At 44.7% G+C, this 20,807-nt stretch overlaps 1 long non-coding RNA gene across 1 annotated transcript; it reads right to left on the bottom strand.

Annotated features, from left to right (window-relative positions):
* Window positions 1-1,611: 1,611 nt before the first annotated feature.
* On the bottom strand, window positions 1,612-20,095 carry LOC135794642 (uncharacterized). The gene is made up of 3 exons (XR_010548928.1): window positions 19,903-20,095; window positions 13,270-13,564; window positions 1,612-1,671 (listed from the first exon to the last, which is right to left on the bottom strand). It is a non-coding gene; the product is annotated as an uncharacterized lncRNA (long non-coding RNA).
* Window positions 20,096-20,807: the final 712 nt, after the last annotated feature.

The following is a 20,807-nucleotide window of genomic DNA, read 5'->3' as shown; positions in this document are numbered from 1 at the left end:
CGCAAATTACATAATCGCGCTGTGGATATCGGGCGAGATTGAGCGATAAATAATGATGGGACGAGCGACAACGACGACGACAACGCCCGTCGTTGATTTATTAGCTATTGTGTGTGTATCTTGCGAGTAATTTCATCGGCGCCTCCACCAACGTCACTTGAGTCGTGGGTGGGTTTTTCGATTTGCTGCGTTTCGGGTTTAATTACTCGCGTGGACTGCGTGGTGGTGGTGGTTATGAAGTTCAAAAGAGTAATCGGCGGCGCTGATAAATCGCCGCCGCCGCCGCCGTAATCACTATCGCGTTGATTATGTGCGCGTTTGTCCCCCCGCACGACGACTACTCTGTGTGTGTGTGTGCACGCGGGCCGAGGGCGCGCTTTTAATTACAGTTATTTGTTATTCGGCGGGCGAAAGATAATAAGAGCTTTATTTACATTTTGGCAACCGCACTCTCCCACCCTGCTGCTTTCTTCGTCGTTCTTTCCACTCTTGCCCTCGACACCGCCGCGCAGCTTTATCCGTTAGCATAATCCGAACAACTAATATATGTATAAAGCTTTGCGGTTTTCTTTATGCAAACAGAATTAAAATTCCGAACAATCCAGCCGGCAGCGATACGCGTTCAGCGCTCGTACGCGTGCGCGTTAAAATTTATTTTTCAATCGCCCAACAAATTAGTTTCTCAGCATTAAGTTAACGCGTTTTTTCAACAAAAACGTAAAAAATAAAGATTTACAATAGGAAATCTGGCGAACAAAACTCTGCATGAAATAAAACGTGATCCTGTTAAGTGATCTGAAGGTAAAAGCGTTGTTTATGTTCCCTTCACTTCACTCGTTCTTCATTCATTCAAACCCGTTCGCCGATTCATAATCCACTGCCAGCGCTGTGCGCCGGCGAAAAGCGGGCCTTTAATCTATTAGCGAAAGCGCATTCGTTAAATGGTCCCGAACGTCATAATTGAGAATAATTAATATAAAGGCGGCGTCTCCGACCGCTTCAGCTCGAGCGCGCACCATTTGCGAAAGTACCGACCATCAAATTAATCTTTAACTTCAACTTCTTGTGCGATTCGTTGCGAGCTAAATAATGCATTCAGCGACCGCTTAAATTTCCATTTTATATGTGCATTGCGAGGTTAATATTTGCGCGCGGATTGCAGCCGGATACAATTCGGCGGGTGCGAAGTTGATCAGAAAATTATCGATTCCTTTGCGCGCGTGGTAATCAAGCCGAGAAGTCCAACAATTAAAACCGCTGAAACGTCAAAAGCGTGGAAATAATTCCGACCGAAAAGTTTTCGCGCAATCTTCGCTTCTTCGCGATATCGCTTCGATGTCTAATTGTTGGCAAACTTCCTTATTAAGTCTCTATTAAGTTTCAATTAACTTACTGGCAAAAACCGCTTTAATGTCAACTTCAATATGAGCTTTTTTTTTGTTTGAATTTTATTGTTTCACTGCGCACATATGAACTTCACTCAGTAAATAAAAAGTTGTGAAATAAACGCGTTTGTCGCGACTTTTGAACATTAAATAAAAATGTGCAGTTAGGGTATGATCTAAATTAATATTAGATGCATGCGCCTATAAAATAAAACATTCCCATTACCTATTCTTGTGCGAGAAGATTAAATCTGGTTGCAGTCATCCGTTATTTCTGTCCCATCAACTGAAAACAAAAAATTACAAACAATTTTAATATCGCGCTGCATTCAAACATTCAAACAGTAAATAATGCCCTGCTTCGGCACACAACGCCGCATCAAGTTTGTTGCGCAAAGTGTATAATTAATATTTACGCCGGAGTAAAACTCGCCTTTGTCAAAATTTGTAAATTACACCGATACTTCATTAAATCCATTTAAAGTGTTAACAACTGCCGCGATTGGTTTGTTGTACACGGTGCCCGCGCCACGCTTGCCTTTGTGCAAAGTTTACGCATTAAAATAGTTCGCCGAAGAAGCGAGCATGTGCGCGCCAAACATAAGAAACACAAAGTTTTGTTTCGCCGAGAAAACGTTTACGAGCTCGAGCGGATTTTGCGCCCGGCGCGCACACGCAAACTTTTACATACTCCAGGCACAGCGCGCATTCTTCGGCGCCTCCACCATCGCCGCTGCTGCACATGCATGTTCCGGCGCGTTCGACCTGAATGTGAAAGCGACCGAAAAGCCGCGGCAACGAGCCGGATATCTCGAACGAGCATCGCCGGCCCGGGCGACAATCGAAGCGCAAGTGTCGGGATTTTATTCCACACGCCCGTTGCAATAAGCATCGAGTATCGGTGCCTGCGAATGAGCATTAGCATTTTCTCCAGTCTTAACTGTTGTTGCAAGGGTTTTCTCTTCTCGGTGGTGCTGCGCGCGTTAAATTTCGTTTGAAACATTGCACTATTTCTCAATTCGCTGCAGCATTTTTCGAGCACCGCATTCCGGCGATTATCCTCCCCATTGCGCGCCGTCGAATAGTTCGCCCGATAGTTGGGCGCTCGGCGTCCCATTACGCTTTTAGTTTTCTTTATTGTTGGCTATATTGCGAGCCGGTGCGATCGGCGGCGATACCCCACAGGCGGCGGGTGCATATATGAACTATTTACATGAAACATTTAACTTGTAATCTGCACATTCCTCCACTTTCCACTTTCTTTCCGCCGCCATGTCGCAAATAGCAGCGCGCGCAAAGGAAAGTTTGAATTTCCATAGATAAGTCGAGCGAGAACGGGCGCGCCGGCAGACATGCGAAACTTTTACAATATATGCTCACACATTACCTCTCTCGCCGGGGCTTTGTCGAACCTTTAAAAGCCAGAGCCCCATAAACACGCGCCGAGCGCATTCCGCAGACTGCACTAACGGCAAACGGCAAGCCACTCCTTTTCTGCAACGCGTTTGCGATATTTATGACAGCATTCTCAGCCATATTTTTCATATGCATGAATGCGAATATCTATTTATAAATATTACTAGCGCTTATAGTTGTTACGCGCTTGTTATCCTGTCGGAAAGCGTTTCCAACATTTCCGTCGCTTTGTTAAATTTACAAAAAAAATATATCAAAATTTTACTTAGTTTACATCGTGAAAGTAAATTAGCAGGTGATTTTTTTTTTGCTTTTAATTCTCCTTGGGGGCAGAGACGCGAAAATCAATAAACATGCCGACCGATCGGAGAGCGATAGGGGCGCACCGACCTATCTTCGCTCGCTTGACCCAAAGTGCCCATTACTGAGCTAATAATTGAGCAAATTGAACGCGAGGTTAATAGGAAAATTATCGCGCTGCCATTTTCTTTTTACGGCTTATTGGAAAATAACCAACGACGCACTTGGACGTGATACATTTTGTTCGATTGCCGGCGGCGCGATATCTCAATATCACTGCCGCGCGCGCTATTGCAATGGTTTCAATTTCAAAATAACGATGCCATAACAATAATAGTAACGGCCAATATTGACGGAAATAAAAGATTCGCCCCCTATCAAAGAATTATTAAATGAAAAGGCGCGCACGAAAATTACACAAAAAATTATTCATCACGTCTCGCGCACTTTATCTACGCTCACGCGCAAAATATAAAATTAATATGTTCATTAAGCGATTAATAATTACTATAGTAATTTACGATCTGCAGAGTGATGAAGTGGCGCAAAGAGGCTAGACGCATACCCTTACGAAAGGGGCTTTCAGCAGTGTCGTGCCAAGCATGAAGGACGTTACAGGGTGACCAAACAAACCTCAAAAGACGCCCAGCAACTCAATAAGTCTGCGACCAGAAAACCCTCGGCGATATATTCGCATATATGCCGAACTCAAGTTAAAAGTCTTTGTAATTGTTTGTGGCTGCCGCTGGGGGATGCTTTGTTGTTGGGCGCCTTTCACTGGCAACCCTGTAACCCTACCCCTAGAGGACTAGAAATTTTCGCGCTGGCGTGGTTCAAGCGAGTTGTGAAAGTTCCGACCGAAATCGCCTAAAACCTAAAACGGAGCCGCCGGAGCCGCCGGTTTTAGATGCACACGCGCTTAGATGCGTACACTGCATGTTTAATTCAATGGAGTTTAGTTCCGAGACGAAATTAGCCGCCCGCCGAAAGGTTGGTTTAATGTCGCGCGCAGCTGAAACACGCCCGGGCGCGCGCGATCAAGAAATAAGACCGGATGCGATGCGCTAATATGCAATAACTATATACGACCACCGGGGGCGGGTAATTAGCGCACGTGTGTGTGTGTGTGTGTGTGCACTCATTCGGCGCGTGTCCGCGCGGTATTTAGACGGTCGTGTACGAAAGAACGTCTAACATGTGCATCAATCATCGGATTATCGTCGCTCATCTTCATCATCCGTCTTTATCTATCTTTATTGTTCTAGCCGGGGGTGTACACAATGCGAGCGCCGGCTCGTTTTTCATCGACGCTGCGAGACGGCTAAGCCACCTTCTCGCGCGCAGCTCATTTCTCCGCGCGTTCCTCAGTCGCTTTTTCTCCCGTCTTCCGCACCGACGCAGACGTCGCGGACCGGCCAAGGACGTGTTTATTTTATTTTATACACTGCGCACGGCTAATGGCGTCTAATAACCGCCGACCTAACTCGAGACCTTCCTCTTCGTCTTGTTATACGCCGGGGGATCAGCGCGTTGAGCATGCAGGTGTTTAGCGCGTTTATTAAAGTAAATAAATGGCGAATATCAGCGAGGATGTACGAAGGCGTTCGGGATTAGCGGCGGCGGCATCAACTGCCGTGAAATATCACGAGTACGACGATACACGGAATAAGTAATATCCGCGCCGCTGAAGGACTGTAATCCACCAAAGATAATTTATCATCGACATACTGTGGGTTGTTAAGCCACTGAAAAACACCACCGCATTAAAATTGTCGAAAATCACGCCGTGGTATTAAAAAAAAAACCAAAATGATGTTTATTGCGCTGCATGCATCAGGATATCACGCTCAATTAATTGCCAATGTGCGTGCGCGTCGGAGTTAATTTATTAAAAATTACACTATCGTATTATGTGCGTGACGCGTTAGTCGATATAATGGCGTTTGCGCGCGTTTTGGAATAATAGCGCATCGGTAATAACTGGCTGGGCGGATGAGCGGCGGCGCAACTGTCAGGATACGTGTGCGGCAAATGCAAAATAAACATATGTTGTTATTGTTGTTGATTGTGATGAAAAACTATTACAGAAGTTGCACAACACGAGTTATACCTACATGTTTTACTATGCATAACATCAATTCACGACCTGCATGCCTGTTTATTTTTATTATTTACTCCCACACCAACTAAATGCATAGATTTATTTGTAAAATTTTTTGTTATAGTTGTTATTTTGGTATAACAACGACGCAATTGCATTGGAGTCGCAAGACACGAGTCAAAGACAGTTGTGCACCCGGTTTGTTTGTTGCCATCGCCAATTTACGTTCATATAATCACACGGAGGCTGTTATCAACATTCAACTAATTGGCACTTAGTTGTGTTCTCATGATACAATTTAGAATAATAGAAAGGCGCAGTACGTAAAAATCGGGCGGAATAAATATTTTGTTTCGCTGGAAAAATAGTGAATAATACCTTTTGTCATTTCGCTAATTATTACGTGAAAAGTGGACAGAAGCAAAGAATTTCTGTTTAAATTTCAGTGAAAAATACATCGCATTGCCATCTACGCAGCAGAAATAAGAAATTCGAATGCATACAATAAATATACGCAAAGATACGTTGACGAAGGCCAAGCACCAATAAAATATCTTATCATTTGTGCACGCGCGATAAGAAAAGATTCGAGAATGCGCAACATAAACAATAATACTACGACTGCTAACGCCATAACAAATTTACATCTCTATTTGTGATTCTTTGCGTTCTCACAAGCAATCTATGTGTCTTTGCAGATAAATTTTAACAATGTCTACACTATAATGTGCAGTCAGTCCGAAATCTAATTGAGATGTAAACAGAATGCATGTTTATGCTGTGAGAAGCAAAGTAAACAATAAAAAACAATAAAAAAAATCCAAATCGTCGCGAAACAAGCGCGGAAATTGGATTTTTTGCCACTTAATTAGCTAGTGCAAGTTAATACAATCAATCCGTGCAAACAAGCCGACGGCGGCAAGGAAATTCGAAATCCGAAGCAATACGTAAACAGACACTCGATGCGAAGACTGCCGCCGCCGGCGCGACGCAAAAACACCGGAGAGGCTTTCCAGCGGCAGCGGCGGCGGCGGTGGCGGCTATTACGGCCCGCGCGCAGAACTGTCGCACGTTTCGCGCTTCACTTACCGTCGCACAATCTATTTCGCCGTTTCTATTCCCAATCTATTAGAGCTCGACATGTCTGCGCTGCGCGCCGTCGACGTCTAATATCTTCGACCGGGGCGCCGGGGGACGCGCGCGCGACAATGTATATAATGCAATATCGTTCGATATCGGCGCGATGTTTGCGGTATCACTGTGTGTCTTCCGACGGATTTATTGCGAGCGTTATTAAACTTCGCTGCTCCCTGGGCACTCATTTTTAATCACCGGATCGAGACAAACTCGGATAAGTAACCTTCAGAGCACTCACGGCGATGACACACGAAAAAGAAGAAAAAAATAAAACGTGAAACGGGATGAAAATGTCAGTCGCGATGCGCGTATTGCAAACATATCAATATTCGACGCGTTTTTACAATGGTTAATTACAATTATTCGCGTGAGCGTGTCGAGACTTTTCAGCGATCGGCCATTTGTCTGTTTGAGCTCAAATAATCAGAAAAACACACGAAACACACGCGGCGCGGATTTATGACTGCTTACAGCCGAGAGCTGGATGCGCATCAGCCGACGACGACTCCACGATGCGCTGATGCATCGACGCATCGAATCCTGCATTTCAAGTTTTTTGCACGTTTTTGTATGAATACAAAACGCGCGGCGCAGATAATGGTGAAAAAGCGGACGGCGAATGGGATTTTTGAATAATTGATTTCGAACCGTTTCAGCCGAGGAGAGCGATGACAATAAATTTGAGTTATGAATAGAAAATATTGAAGATATTTATCGTCAATAAAGTCAATAACACATACACCGACGTCAACTACCAGCGTCATTTCACCGCATACCGAATGTCTTTAATATCTTCAACTTAAGACGCGTTTAAAACAAATTTCTATAGAAAAAATCAAAATTTTTGTTTTTTTATCAACAAAAACAATTAAAAACTAAATTTTAGTTGTTATAATGCTAGTTTATGAATAATACTTGTTGGAGAGTTGAATGTTGACTTATTTGATGCACTTGGTATGCTCTGGATCCGGACAAAACAAACCGGTGACGCCGCGGCGCTGCGTCCAATCAATTCAGATAGCACCCTCGTAAATTTTATTATAGTCGAGTTATATTAATTAAGGCAGAGTCCGCGCGCGCGCGCTGCAATTGTTCGGCGTGTCTTCGTCGGTATTAATTAAAACGCCGCTCGGACACTCCTCGAAATTTCAGGCGTGAAGTAACAGCGGCGGCGGCGGCGGTGGTGCCGGTCAGCAATCGCAACAGTCCGCCGGCGATTTATTTGTATGAAAATTTGAGCGTCGCGTGGAAATTGACTTGAATTGAATAATAGGATAAAGCGCATTGTATTTCCCGCCGTATTGTCTCCAGAAGCTGGTCCTGGATTGTTACAGATTTGCGAAAGGTCGCGAGCGTAATTCAGTGGTTTTAATCAGTTGTTAACACTGCCACACACCGCGAGTCTTTTAATTAGAGTGCAGCGTAACAAGTGTTTTAGTCGAATTTTGAATATATGAATAAATGTGTTTGAGAAAATTAATTTTCTTCGATTGCGGACTTCGGAACAAATCGAGGAGAGCGGCTGCTCAAATATTTGCCATTGCGCATTGCGCTCCTGTTTGCCGAACAAATACATGTTGCCGATGTGTACACACTTAAACGTTTTACCAATAACAGGTAATTACCTGGCGCGCACCGCCCATGTCATGTCATGTACGAAATTAAATTTTGATTGATGTCCTCCTACTCCACCTGCCACCGCAGTTGATAGCCGGTATTGTTTTTCTAATATTACAATAATTATTCAAACTTGGGAAAAAATGCAGGGGTATTTTCAGTTTCATGAGGGGTGTGTGAGATGGATTGTTATTTCGAGTTGATGGCGGTGTGTGTTTTTTGCGATTTAGCGCGAAAGTCGAAACGCATCTCGACTAAACTACGAGTTAATCCGTTCACAGCGAAAAATCGAGGCTACTGGAGCTGAGCCAGCATTTCTGCCCCCCTGTCGTGCGCCGCCCGTCTACTTTACGGCCATTCTCTCCTCTCCTCCGGCGGCGGCGCACCCGCATTCGATTCCTACGTGCGATGTGCGCTGCGACTAACGTATAACGTACGAAGACATAAACGTAAGATTATAAGAAAAATATAACATTTTCGGGATGTCCGGCCGGCATGGGAGTGCCGCCCCCGCAGATTCCCATTACTACCCGATACTCCATTACGGCCAACGCCGCACCCGCCGGTCGCGCTTCAGTTGGCTTCGTTACTCCGACTACCTTCCCGCTCGGCGCTGGTAAGGAAGAAGCGGCGGCAGGAAAGAATATACGACGCTCATAAAAGGGGGGCACGTTCCTCGTAAAATTGATAATCACAAGACGATTAAATGGGCCATTTCCGACGAATCGCCTACTGCCGGCATTACGTTTTCTAACGATTTTTCGGCCACCCATTGCTGCGAAGACACCTCCACCAGTATAAAGTCATTCGTATTGAATATACGCCGGCAAATCCTCGTAATAAACTGTGAATCCTATTTATTTATGTCGTAGTTTTTACCTTTTTTTCAATAACAACCCGTAATGGCGCGCACGGTGATGGGATTCGTGGCCTGTTTTATCAATAAGCGTATTCAAAAGCACACCGGGATTGGAGCGATAAATTTAATAAATAGGAAAATGAAGAAATAAATTAGGCGCCGAAAATAAAAATAAAAGGGGGGAAGACATAAAACATAAAGAAGAAAGAAATACGATCTAAAAACATGAGCAGCGCGCTTTTCACACGAGAGCTGCTCCTGCTGCACGAAAAAAAAAACACACGCAGCGAATGTTACAGTCCAACTGCGGATATAAATAAAGAGCTTTAAAATTGTAGTAAAATCGAGATGAAAATTAGCTTCGCTCGCGGATTTACGAGTGTATCAGCAGCGCGCGGCGCCCGAAATGGAATTGGAGTGAAACCCGAACGCGTCTCCGCCAAACCGAAAACTCTACACTTTACACAGTCTACACGTACCCGTCAGCAATAAATTTTTAACTGGGGGGTGCAGATAGAACGCCGCCCGGAAAGTGTTGCAAACTCTCGGCTGGCGAGCAGTCGGCAGATGCACGGCAATCCGCCGATTGTTTTACATCGCGCTTGATGTAGTTAATGGGATTTTTCGCGTCCACCGCCTGGGCGCGTTCCAAACGCGATTTTATTTAAATAAGTGCCTCCTGCATTACTACGCACGTCATGCACGCTGATATATCTCCGACTGTTTCAATGATATCCCAATTACCGAATCGCCGCAGAGAATAGCCGATTTTTTAATTAACTAGCGCGGATAGAGGCATTTTTATAAATCAATCTGCTTGGCGGCTGTGTGTATGGTTTAGGATGACAAGCCTCTGGACAGAACAATGTTCATAAAAACGTATGCACCTCAAAAATGGTAAAAATATCAAAACTGACTTTTATCGGACCCGCGGTGGTAAATGCTGTGTAACTCGCGATTCTGTTGTGTAAATTTGAGTGTAATCCATGTTTTTTCATGACAGATGAGTTAAAATAACTTAAACCCCCGTCAAAGTTTAACATTTACAGTAAAATATTTTTATTTTGCGCTTTGGGTTGTAAAATTTGTTGTATTTTGTTAGTTTTTAGTCAAAATTTGCTAAAATTCTTATTATTTTATTCAAAAATAGTTTTGCTATGAATTAGTCGTCTTTTCTGCTTTTAAACTATGTAGAACAAGGCTAGTTATTCTTTTAAAGTGGTTGTTTAATCAAGTCCGGTGTGTAGTGGATGATACGACTGTCAATCGCCTTGGGAACAACGCGGTGATTCGCGTCAGCTCGTCGATGACGCTAATTTCCACCACAAGCCACGCAATCCGGCCGTAATCGCCATGTGCGTGCGCTGTGCGCTTTGACAATTACTCCACCGACAATAAAATATGAGCTCGCGCCGCGCCGCGCGTAAATTGTTTCATTTCGCAAAACGCGCGCATCGCTTGATTGCAGCGCAGTTCATTTGACGCTTATAAGTTGGCGTTTATGCGCTGGTAAATAAACTGGACATTAAAGCGTTTACTTGGTAACCAATTTAAGTTTATAATCGTGTCCGGTCGTAAAAAATATCCGGCTGGCGAATTAAACGTAGAAACGCAGATAAAACGCGCGCGTCCGCTTTTCGGTGTTTAATTAAAGTCTTCGCGCAAACATAGTGTGCGCGCACGGTTTGCATGTTTTCGCAGAGACGGGCGCACAAAGTCAAAAAGCGAACGTGTGGGCATTTGTGTCCCCGGCGCGCCGCCCCAATAACAAATAATTGCAGCAAGTAAACACTAAACGTTCAGTAATTAATGAACGTTGTACTGATACACGGCGGATGGCCGAACGCCGATTTCGTTGCTAGTAGCACGGAAGGGTGTTACCACCACCGGCCGGATCTGCTCTTGTTCGTTTTCCTAGTTTGTTTACATGCGAGAGCGCAGGTTTTGCATTCGTTTACGCGTAGGTGCATTTCGTCGTGTTTTACAATCTGCGACAGAAATGGCCGGAACTAATTGAACGATATTTGTTTTCACGCAAACACCACGAAATTCACATTCAATAAAAAGCAACTCCCTGAAGATAATTACCCTCGGCCGTTGCATAAAACCGTAAGAAACAAAAAATAATTCTAAAGCGCATTGTTTGGAAAATTCATAATTCCCGAGTCTGTCATTTTCGCAGCAATATTTTCGAACGCGCGTTTAATGTGATTTTTTCCTTGCCGGCTGAGCGGCGTTCATGTTAATTTTATTTTTCATTTAATATATTGTTAATTTCCCAGCGTGTTTTTAAGCTGTCCGGACGCAGCGCTTACAGTTTAGCACGCGTAAAAAATCGACGACCGCGAAGCCATTGTCCTAAGTTTTTAATAAACAAAATGCAATTATGGGCCGCCGGCAAATCTCGACTTTGTGCGTCGCCGAAATGACAGGCGCATGAAACGCATCGAAGAACAAATTGAAGCTGAATAACAAACGAATTTATTCCTCAGTTCAGCGAGCCGTTTTTTTTTGTTTTGCTCGGCCTAGCCAATCAAGAATTGGGGATGATTTTCTGCCCACGCGTGTGTTATTTTTGTGTTTTGTTTCTACGATTGCAATTAGGCTCGTCAGAGAGTTATGGCAGGAAAGCCTTGGCAGATATTTCACGTGCGCATTATTTTTTAATCTCCATTAAAACGCGAAAAATTGCCGGCGTTGGAAAAAATAGTCCGCGCGCGAAGTGAAAAAGGGAAGAAAATTGCGCGCCGCTTTTATCATAATACCGAATGCATTTCGGTAAGCATTTTGCAAGTGAAAACTCGCGAACGTGTGAAACGTATAATGGGAATAAAGCCATTTCGCGGCGTGTCGTGTGCACAAATGTTTAAAATGTTGAAAAAATTCAGCGCGTGGTGAAATGAAACTTCTTATTTTGACATCAGCGTTAAACTACACTCGGCGCCCGCAAACAACCCAACATTTCTGCACGTAGCCAGTGCGAAACCGCAAAAAAATATTCAATACTGTAGTATTCATGCACCTGGACGCGCGTATATCAGCGGTAGGGTGAAGTTACGTGCCCACCGGGCGTTCTTATGATTTCTTTCCAGTTATCCTTTTCGTATTAACCGTAATATAAACGTGCAACACATTGGGCGCGGCGAATGGAATAAAAATGTTTTCATATTCTCACTCGTCTACACTTTTATAGGCTGCGCCGGCTTGTGCGTGTGTGGCGGCGTCGTGCGGGGGAGGAAAAGTGTGAAAAGTTCAACAGTTGGTTCTTTTTGTTATGTGCGGCGGCGGGCAGGCACAACAATCGCGCGCGAGAACACAAGACGCGCGAAGGAAATCCGAACGAATAGAATTCCGTATTCCCCAGTCGTGATTCTCTTCGCGAAAATTTTCGCCACACGATTTCTTTTCTGCTTTGGCGCAGCCACGACTCCTGCGTTTCACCGACAGCCGACATTATAAAGTGTTGTCAATTCCAATGTCAATTATTCTCGAATTTATATTTAGAATACGTGCGGCACTTTTCATCGGCACAGCGAGCGCAATTTCAACTTTACAAATTTCTTCTAGATAGTTTCCAACTTTGTGCAAAACTGCGCACGCAATCCACGAATGCAGCGCAGGGAATCGATTTTGCAGCGAGTATTAATGAATTTTTCAGCGGGCGTAATCGGCACACGCATGTGGGAAAGAAATAAATGTCAAATATGAACATACAGCCAGGCCGTTAAAAACAATTACGCCGATTCGCTGGTGAATTAATCAGTTCGGAACATTTATCGCTCGTCTCACGGTATGTCGAGAGCGTACACATTTTCCGCGTTTTTCTACGTGATTACAACACACCCTTCCATGTGCCACGCCGCCCTCAAACAGATCGCACATCCGGTCACCCTCGCACGCGAACGTAAAAAAAATATGCGAATATGTGTGGCAGAAATCAGCCCCCGAACACACAAGGTAGCCATTGGCGACCGCTCCTCAACTTTTAACCGGCCGCTGTTTCATGTGACACACACACACACATATTTTGTGTGATGTTTGCATGTGTGTGCGTGGGTGAGAGTTCGAACTCGCATCGACAAATATTTGATAGCCGAGCGGAGCGGACTGTGGCCAAACCGATACACGCACGCCGTTTCAACGGTTTTCATGCACGGCTGACCCGACCGATACGTACCATTTCGTTCATTTAACCGCCCCTCGCGCGCGCGCGCGCGCTTTCATGATCCAACGGAAAAATTCATCAGCGTTGCAAACGAATTTGCGCATTCAGAGAGATGGAAAAAATCGCGCATAACGACACACTTATTGATATACGCGCATATTCGTAATTAATCCGGATTTCGGATTGGAATCACAACTAGCTTTTAAACTTCGTCGCTTAGTACCGTTCAACACACTTAACTGAATGCGAATCAGCGCGAAACATCGAGAGGATTTGATGGGCAACTTACCGACTGTGTTGGGGGAGGAACACCGTGCGTGATGAATAAACCGCTAAAAACGTGCATTATGTTTGACTCTTCAATTTACAACTGGCATGCATGAGTAACCCGGGCGGCGGCGGCGGTGGCGGTGGTGTGCTCCGCCAACACGAATTCTTCATGCTGCCGAGGCTGGGCGTTGCTTATTTGGTTCTTCTACGTGGTCGGCTTCGGTCTTCCTGCGCACTGCACTTTTAATTTAAGCATTATTCAATTCGCACAACAACAGCGTCGACGGCTACATTTTCCAGGAATGACAGCACAACTTGAAAGAAAAAACAAAACGCTTATTAAAATTACAAGAGAGTGGTGCGCGCGCGGAGCAGCGTCGAATACCTGCGTATATTAGACATGCTCGATCGGTTAAAAATAGCGCGCTATCTCGCGTCGGCGGCGGAATGCCGAAAGACGCCGCCGTCGCCACGCGCCGGCACGGTACACGTAGCCTTTAGAATTAAAATTAATTATATTTCGAAATTAATTCCGCTCGAATGTACGTGTATAAATTCAATAGCGCAAATTTATTATGTTTGTACTACGTGCGCGAGGCGGCCGAGACTAATGTACGACGGCTGGGGGTGGCAACGGCGGCGGTGGAGGAGCGTTTTGGTGACTCGCATTCGTTGCCGTAGTTTGCGCGAATCTTATCTCGTCAGCAATTCATCAATACGCCTAATCGCATAAAGCCGCTGCGAACCGACGCAAATTGTAAGTACAAACTTGTGTAATGTACACAAACAGAAAAAAAAAATTGCGTATGTCTTACATATCACATAATTACATACACACCAATAAATAATAGTTTTGATAAATTATTTTCCCCTTGAGAAATGGACAAAATAAGTTTTCCTATGCTTTGAGTTGCGGTATAAGTACCGAACACTATTTTTTTTTGTTGTTTTGATGAAAATTTGAACAAAAGTATGTAAATAAAAACATTTACACGAACAAATGTTTAATTTGATTGATTCGTGCACAAACACACGCCGGCAAGTTATGATTCCTGATGCGCAATTCTAAAAACCAAACAAATTGATATTTAATTAAAAATGTTTAAATATAGAACCGGAATTGTAACTGCGCCTATTTACTCAATGCACACAAGATGTGCCAAACGCACGGCATGTCGTTGTAATTGAAATTTTGATTAATTCCATTCGTGCGTCGAAAAACTCATTTTTTCGGCTCCAAAATTATTATTGTAACCGCACAAAACGCATAAATGAAATATTTACCTATCAATATCGGCTTGCGCGTACAAAAAGCGCAAAACTACGCGCTGCTTTCGCCGCACACGAACCTTTAGTTTTCGGGGGCTTTGATTAGGTTTGGTTAACTTGGCAAAACCGATTCGCGAGCGGCAACAAATATAATTTAAATACAGTTCGACAAAGCGTTGCAATCCGTACGCGCAATGTGCTAATTGTTGCTTTAAATGAATTGCTTTTAATTGAAATTGATAATTGACGCATCCGAACGATGCGTGCCGCACGCCCGATTCGCGTTACATATGGTGCACTCGATGCGCATTATTCACTCCGTGGGCAAATATAATGAGGAGTTTATTGAAGAGGTGCGTTGGCCGGGCCTTTCATAAATATGAAATTTTAATGGAAACCGAACCCGCGCTGCCTAGTCGCTCGTAAAACAAATCGCAAAATAAACACCGCCGCCGAACATCGCATTCATCGGTTTATTTCGCGATTCGGTATTAATTATATTTGTTAAATGTGAGCGCCATCGATGAAAGTCGTTGATTTTACGCGCCGGCGAGCAATATTCGCTGTGTATATTAGTGCGCAGCTAGAAAAGGTAATTGGATTGAGTTTTCGTACAAGCGGCGAATTTAAAAACGCGCACACGCACAGGAAAAGAAACAGCCGTCAATTTGATTAGACGCGGCAAATTTCGGGCGTCTGGCGGTAAATTGACTGCCAAATATGATTACGCCACCGACGCCCGAATTATGATAGCTGTGAGCTGATAGCTAGCGTTACGCGCGCTGCGGCGGCGCTAGATAATAGTTGGAAACACAAAGCAAAATTGGCACTTAAACTTCGTTTGACGTCGACGCGCGCGCGGGGGGCGGTAGAAGTAGTAGCAAAAGCGGGACGGATGTCTCGGCGCACCGGGGGGCGGCAGCGGCAGTGGCACAACTTTGACGATATGCACGGGCCGCACCGCTGAAACCGTTCGACGTCGAGGGCACTTAGTTAAAGGCTCCTCCGCCGTCGACGATCCTTTAATATATTAACCTCGTTCAACATAATTAGCGATATATTGGGAACGGTGTAAAACCGACATCTGCGACGGCTTTTAACCCACTCCGCATTAACGTCTGCGCGCGCGGTAAATACCCCGTGGAGCCATGAATAATAGTTATCAAGATGCGCCCCTTTTAATAAAAAATCAGGCGAATCTCCAGCGCCAGCTCACGCTTAATGAAACTTTACATCCGAACACCTTCCGCCCTAGTTCTGCATCGCGTCTCGCGCCAATTTATATCGAGAGTAAAACTTAAAGAGAGCTTTAAAAAGCGTACGCTTATCCCGACGCCCGAGCGTCGTCCGCGCGACCGCTAATAGCGCGAAACAAAGACGGCGGCGGCAGCGAAGGCGGACAAAGGCGAAACTAGCACTGGTGGCGTGCGAAGCGCCCGGGAAAAACTGTAAACGGTAAACAGTAAACGAGAAAAACCAAATTAAGTTTACTATTTTATGCCTCGAGGGTTTGCTTTCCTCAAAGACCTTCTTTTAGATTACCGAACGACGTCCGCGCCACCGCAGCCGAGGCGAGCGTCCCGAATACCTACGTGTAGATTGTGGACGAAAGCTGTTTGTGCGCGTCGTAAAAATAAGAAATTGCCGTTTTGTTTTGCAAAAAAGCAACCGGCGAGCATGCAGATGCCGAGTGCAAGAAGCAAAACAAAAATAATATCATCAGAAGAGCAGCATACTGCGAACTGTTGATGCGAAATACAATTTTCCGGCGTACCTAATTATTTTTTCCTGTTTGCTGCAATTGTGGCGAACACAGGTTGGCGCCGATGTTTACAGAGCAAACAGAGTATATTTTGTTAAGAGGCCGCCAATGGACCCGGCCGTGTTATGCCAAAGTCCGCAACGGGCGGCGGCGGCGGCGGCGGCTGCGATGAGTGCCCTCTTAACCCACTAACAGCGCGATCGTTTCGGCAAACAATTGATGCAAATGCGGTTGTAACTTGTAGCGAACAATCTGCATCTGTGCGACAGCGGGGGCGGCGCGCACCGTACACACAATCGTACCGGAAACTTCCACCTTGATGTCGCAGACGTATTGAATCATCTCGCACAATAATCGCGCACATATGATTGACAGAGTGTTTGTTTTCGTATCTCGCGCATACAAAGTGTTCAACGTTGAAACGCAAATCTTTCAGACGCCATAACTTCACTTCCTGTTGACCGAATTTCATAGTTTTTGTATACATACATAGTATTGACCATAAACTATGTCATACTGAAGTAAAAATTTGAAAATATTTTTTATTTTCTTCAAAAATTAAAAAATAAACTTTTTTTGATCAATTTTTTTGATTTATTTGATTATTTACGTTTGTGTGTTGTAAATAATACATAATTTTACACACTGTATAATTTTGATCCAAACAATAGTGTTATGATTAAATTAGAAGGAAGTGGCGGATGAGAAAAAATTTATTTACTCCCGATGTGTCGACGCGCGCCGTATTAATATTGATATTGGCGTCCGTGGTGGTTGTGTTTGTGTTTTAATTAGCGTGAATTATATTGCGGCACCGGTTCATCCCTTACGTCGCAATAACTCTTGATAACGCTCAATCTCGTACATCGGCGTTACGCAAACGTGAACCTAGTCTCTCGTTCGTGCCGAATTTCCACTGCATACACCCACACACACACATTTTACGCCGCAAATCGCATACAGCGCGTCCGAACTAATTGCAACCAAAACAATCAACATTTACTTAAAATCTTAATCAACCCCCGCGAATGCATATCGAATACAATCCGCGTACAAAACACGCATTTCTTACGATTTGATGGTGAAATTTTGGTTTGCGGCCAACTGGAAAGTTTTTCGCTATTTGTATACTTTGGGTTCGAGCGCCGGGGGATTGAAGTTGGCACACGCGCTGTATAATCAAATATATTTTGATACCGCAGCGGAAAGGTCGTGTGCGCTCGCAGAGTATATCCACGTAACGTACATTGCGAAAACCGCACGACCTCAGATTCCCGCACTGGGGTGAGTCTTACGTTGACGCGCGCGCGCCGAGATTCCCGGCGACAATCTTTATGCCTACGCCGATCGACAAATTAGATCGAACTCATTAGCATATCACTATTATTTCGCCCACACGACTTCCGCGTGCATTATCCCAGCGCCTAATTAATGCACAATGTGATTTTCACGAATTTCGCGCGCAGACGAGTTGAGAAACAATAAAAAACGTGCACGTCGATGCAGGCGCACGCTCCCCCTGAACAGACCATAACGTTTTATTTCGTCAAACAGCTTTATTTCGCTTATTTTACTCGCAGACCACTTCCGTGCGTCCAATCCGCCGGTTTTTATATCCACGTTTATGTCTTATTCCACCTTTCGCCGCGCTGGCCATCGATAAACGAACATAAGTATTATGGTTACGTGTGTGTGTGAGGTATTTATGTTGGCGGCTAACAAAATACTTAAATAATACGCGCCAAATTGGAAAATTGGAGATGAAAATAAACGCGTCCGGCGCGCAAATTGAAACTGCACATTTCGCCCATCTGCGAAATAATGATAACAAAGTGCACCGGTGCGGGAATTAGGACGTATTAAAATTTACACAAAAAATAACGCGTACGCATGTTTGAGGAGATTAGAACGCCGGCGATGTTCTAAGTGGCTAATTAGCATTTCGTTCCGATGTTCTGTTTTTTTTTTGTCTGTGTGTGTTTATGAAGAGAATCCGCGTGCGGAATGCTACGCGGCCGCCTCCAGGCGTCGGTTTGGCTTGGGGACTTGCCTGGATTAGGATTAACACTCGTGAAGGCAGATAAAACAGCCGGCGCTCACAGTTAGGTGCTTATTATTTACTCGGCGTCGATACTTCCGCCTGTGGTGATTCTCTATGGTGACGCGTGTGATGAAGATGATGCGCGCACGCGTTTTGATGATGTGCAAACTTCGCAGCGAGGAAATTAAAACGAGGGTCTGTCATAAAGTTTTCGCAGCGCGTTGTATTTTTTTCTTTTTTCGTGTAAAAAAGCGCGCCGGCGGCGTTTTTCGTTCTTCGCTTTTCACTTTGTCGCTTCCACCCTTTCGAGCCGCATTACGCGATACGCACCGAGTGTTCCAACTTGCGGGTTATCTTAAAGAAGTTCGCACTACCTGTGGGTATCCAGGCGCAAGTTTCAAGAGCGCGCGAATTAAGCCACGCTCGAGTTGCGCTTTTGTTTGCGCGCGTATTTCCATTTTTTTACATTCATTCGCGAATCGAATTATCATAAGTTATAATGGCGAATTTATCATTCGGTGACGATGATGAGAATCAAGTGAGACGAGCCGTCAGCTAAAGATAAAAGGCGGCTATAATACGTAAGAGATCTTTGCGTCGCGATACGTGCGGGGTGCTTTCATACTCATAAAAATCGCATCAGTCAAGCTGCACACTTCGGCGCGTTCTAATGTTGCCCGGCTGGCAGATTCCAGTTGAGATTATCAACCGGCTGCTCTGTTTTCGATTCGCACCGACATTTTTATTGCCCAACGCGCAGGCCAAAATTTCTAATTCGATTATCCGTCGCCGCGCCTCCGGCCGGTGAACTTCATGCCGACATGTGTATGAACGCCGACATGTTACACATAAACCAAATCCACCCGGACATTACAAAGATTGGCAGGAAAAAGCCGCTATGGTATCGGGTAGGTAGAAAGTTGCCGAAAGTTTTCGCCGTTGATTGATTGATAAATTGTTTAGAAAAGTGCCGGACGCAATGTCTCCGCAGCCGGGGCCCCGGAGTTTACCCTGAATTTCTTGTTATACTTGTTTGTACTTTTTTGTTCGCAAATAAATCTAAGTCTAAGCGCAGGGCGAGAAAAAAAAACGCGGAGAATTTTAATAGGGAAAACACACTGCATGAAAGACACCGAAAAAAATAATCAAAGAACAAATTCTTCACGCGAGCGAATATGGAAGATACTAAGTTGCAGGCGAGTCGATGAAAGAATAGAACTGATAGAAAGAAGTAAAAAGTAAAAAAGTTTATGTTTGCCATTGGGATACAAGAATACATACACACACAGTCGCCGTCTTCGCATTCTCTCAAATTTTTTGCGCGTGCGGTTTTTTTTCCGTCCTTGTATTATCTTTCATTCATTTTTTCCGGCGATTTTTTGGCCGTGGTTCTTGGCCTGTGGACGCTTTTTGTGCGAGGGGACAAAGCTTTATCTATTCCTGTTTGAGCGATTTTTTCTCGCCGCGTGAAAAAATCGCCAGTGGCGCAAACAAATCGCGCTTAATAAGGATACGTGTCGAAAAACACGACACAGCAAGGAATCGAACGCAAGACATTAAGTGCAAACATTAATTTTTACCATTCGCTAGCGCTACCAATCCCAAGAGCGGCCACAACATTCGCTAACTTCGATTAACGCCAGCCCGACATGACTGCTGATAATCCACAGAGTACATATGAAAATCACCGGACACTAGCGGGGCACTCGCCGGGCGGTTTCGCGATCGCACGAGGACGAGGACGAGCAGGAGACCGACGTGACGCCCGACACAGCTGGCTGCAAGAACTGACGGCAGAACGCGCTCGCCGCCCGCCACGCGCCGCCGGTGGAAAACTTCGGGGGTAGTGGAAAAGCGCGCGCGACGCCGCCTCCAACCGCTGCCGCCCAAGAGCACGGAATCTCAGCGCCACCGCGCGACAACTTCATCAACTGACCAAACAAGTGTAATCCACATCGTTTTTCAATCAAAAAATTATTATAACAATGTTTAACGGATTATTTTGTACATGGGAGCTCCGCCCATAAGTCACACTACGCATGCGCGTGTACTATACTATAGTAAACCTATGAATACATATTTAGTTTATTAAATAACTAACATTTTAATCTCCGCACGAATCGAAACGTTAATTAGTAAATTTATGGACTGCGCTGTGATTAAAACGCTGACAAACAATGACAAAAGTATTATTGCAAAACTGATAATAATAATAACGAAATGAATTTGGGTATAGAGTCAAAAACACGCAATTATCGCCGTCGGGGCGTTATGGAAGTGCGGATTAAAAGTTGCCGGCATGAAAACACCGATTTGCGTCGCGACATGATTGATTTTGGGGGTGAGTGCTATATTATTAGCTGAGTGGCGAGCCGAGAAAACAGCCATCCAATTTGCGCACTAAAATTTTACATCATAATATTAGCTCGCGCATTATTAATAAGCGGCCGAAGTGGCTCTCGGCGCAGCACAACGCGCCCGACCG

This window comes from Atheta coriaria, unplaced genomic scaffold (genome assembly GCF_025399875.1).
Source record: "Atheta coriaria isolate IRGN ID8LTWV9N9 unplaced genomic scaffold, Caltech_Dcor_3.1 hic_scaffold_1_pilon, whole genome shotgun sequence".
Lineage (NCBI taxonomy): Eukaryota > Metazoa > Arthropoda > Insecta > Coleoptera > Staphylinidae > Dalotia > Dalotia coriaria.
Note: the sequence above shows the minus strand (reverse complement) of the source record. Positions and strands in the feature narration are given on the sequence as shown.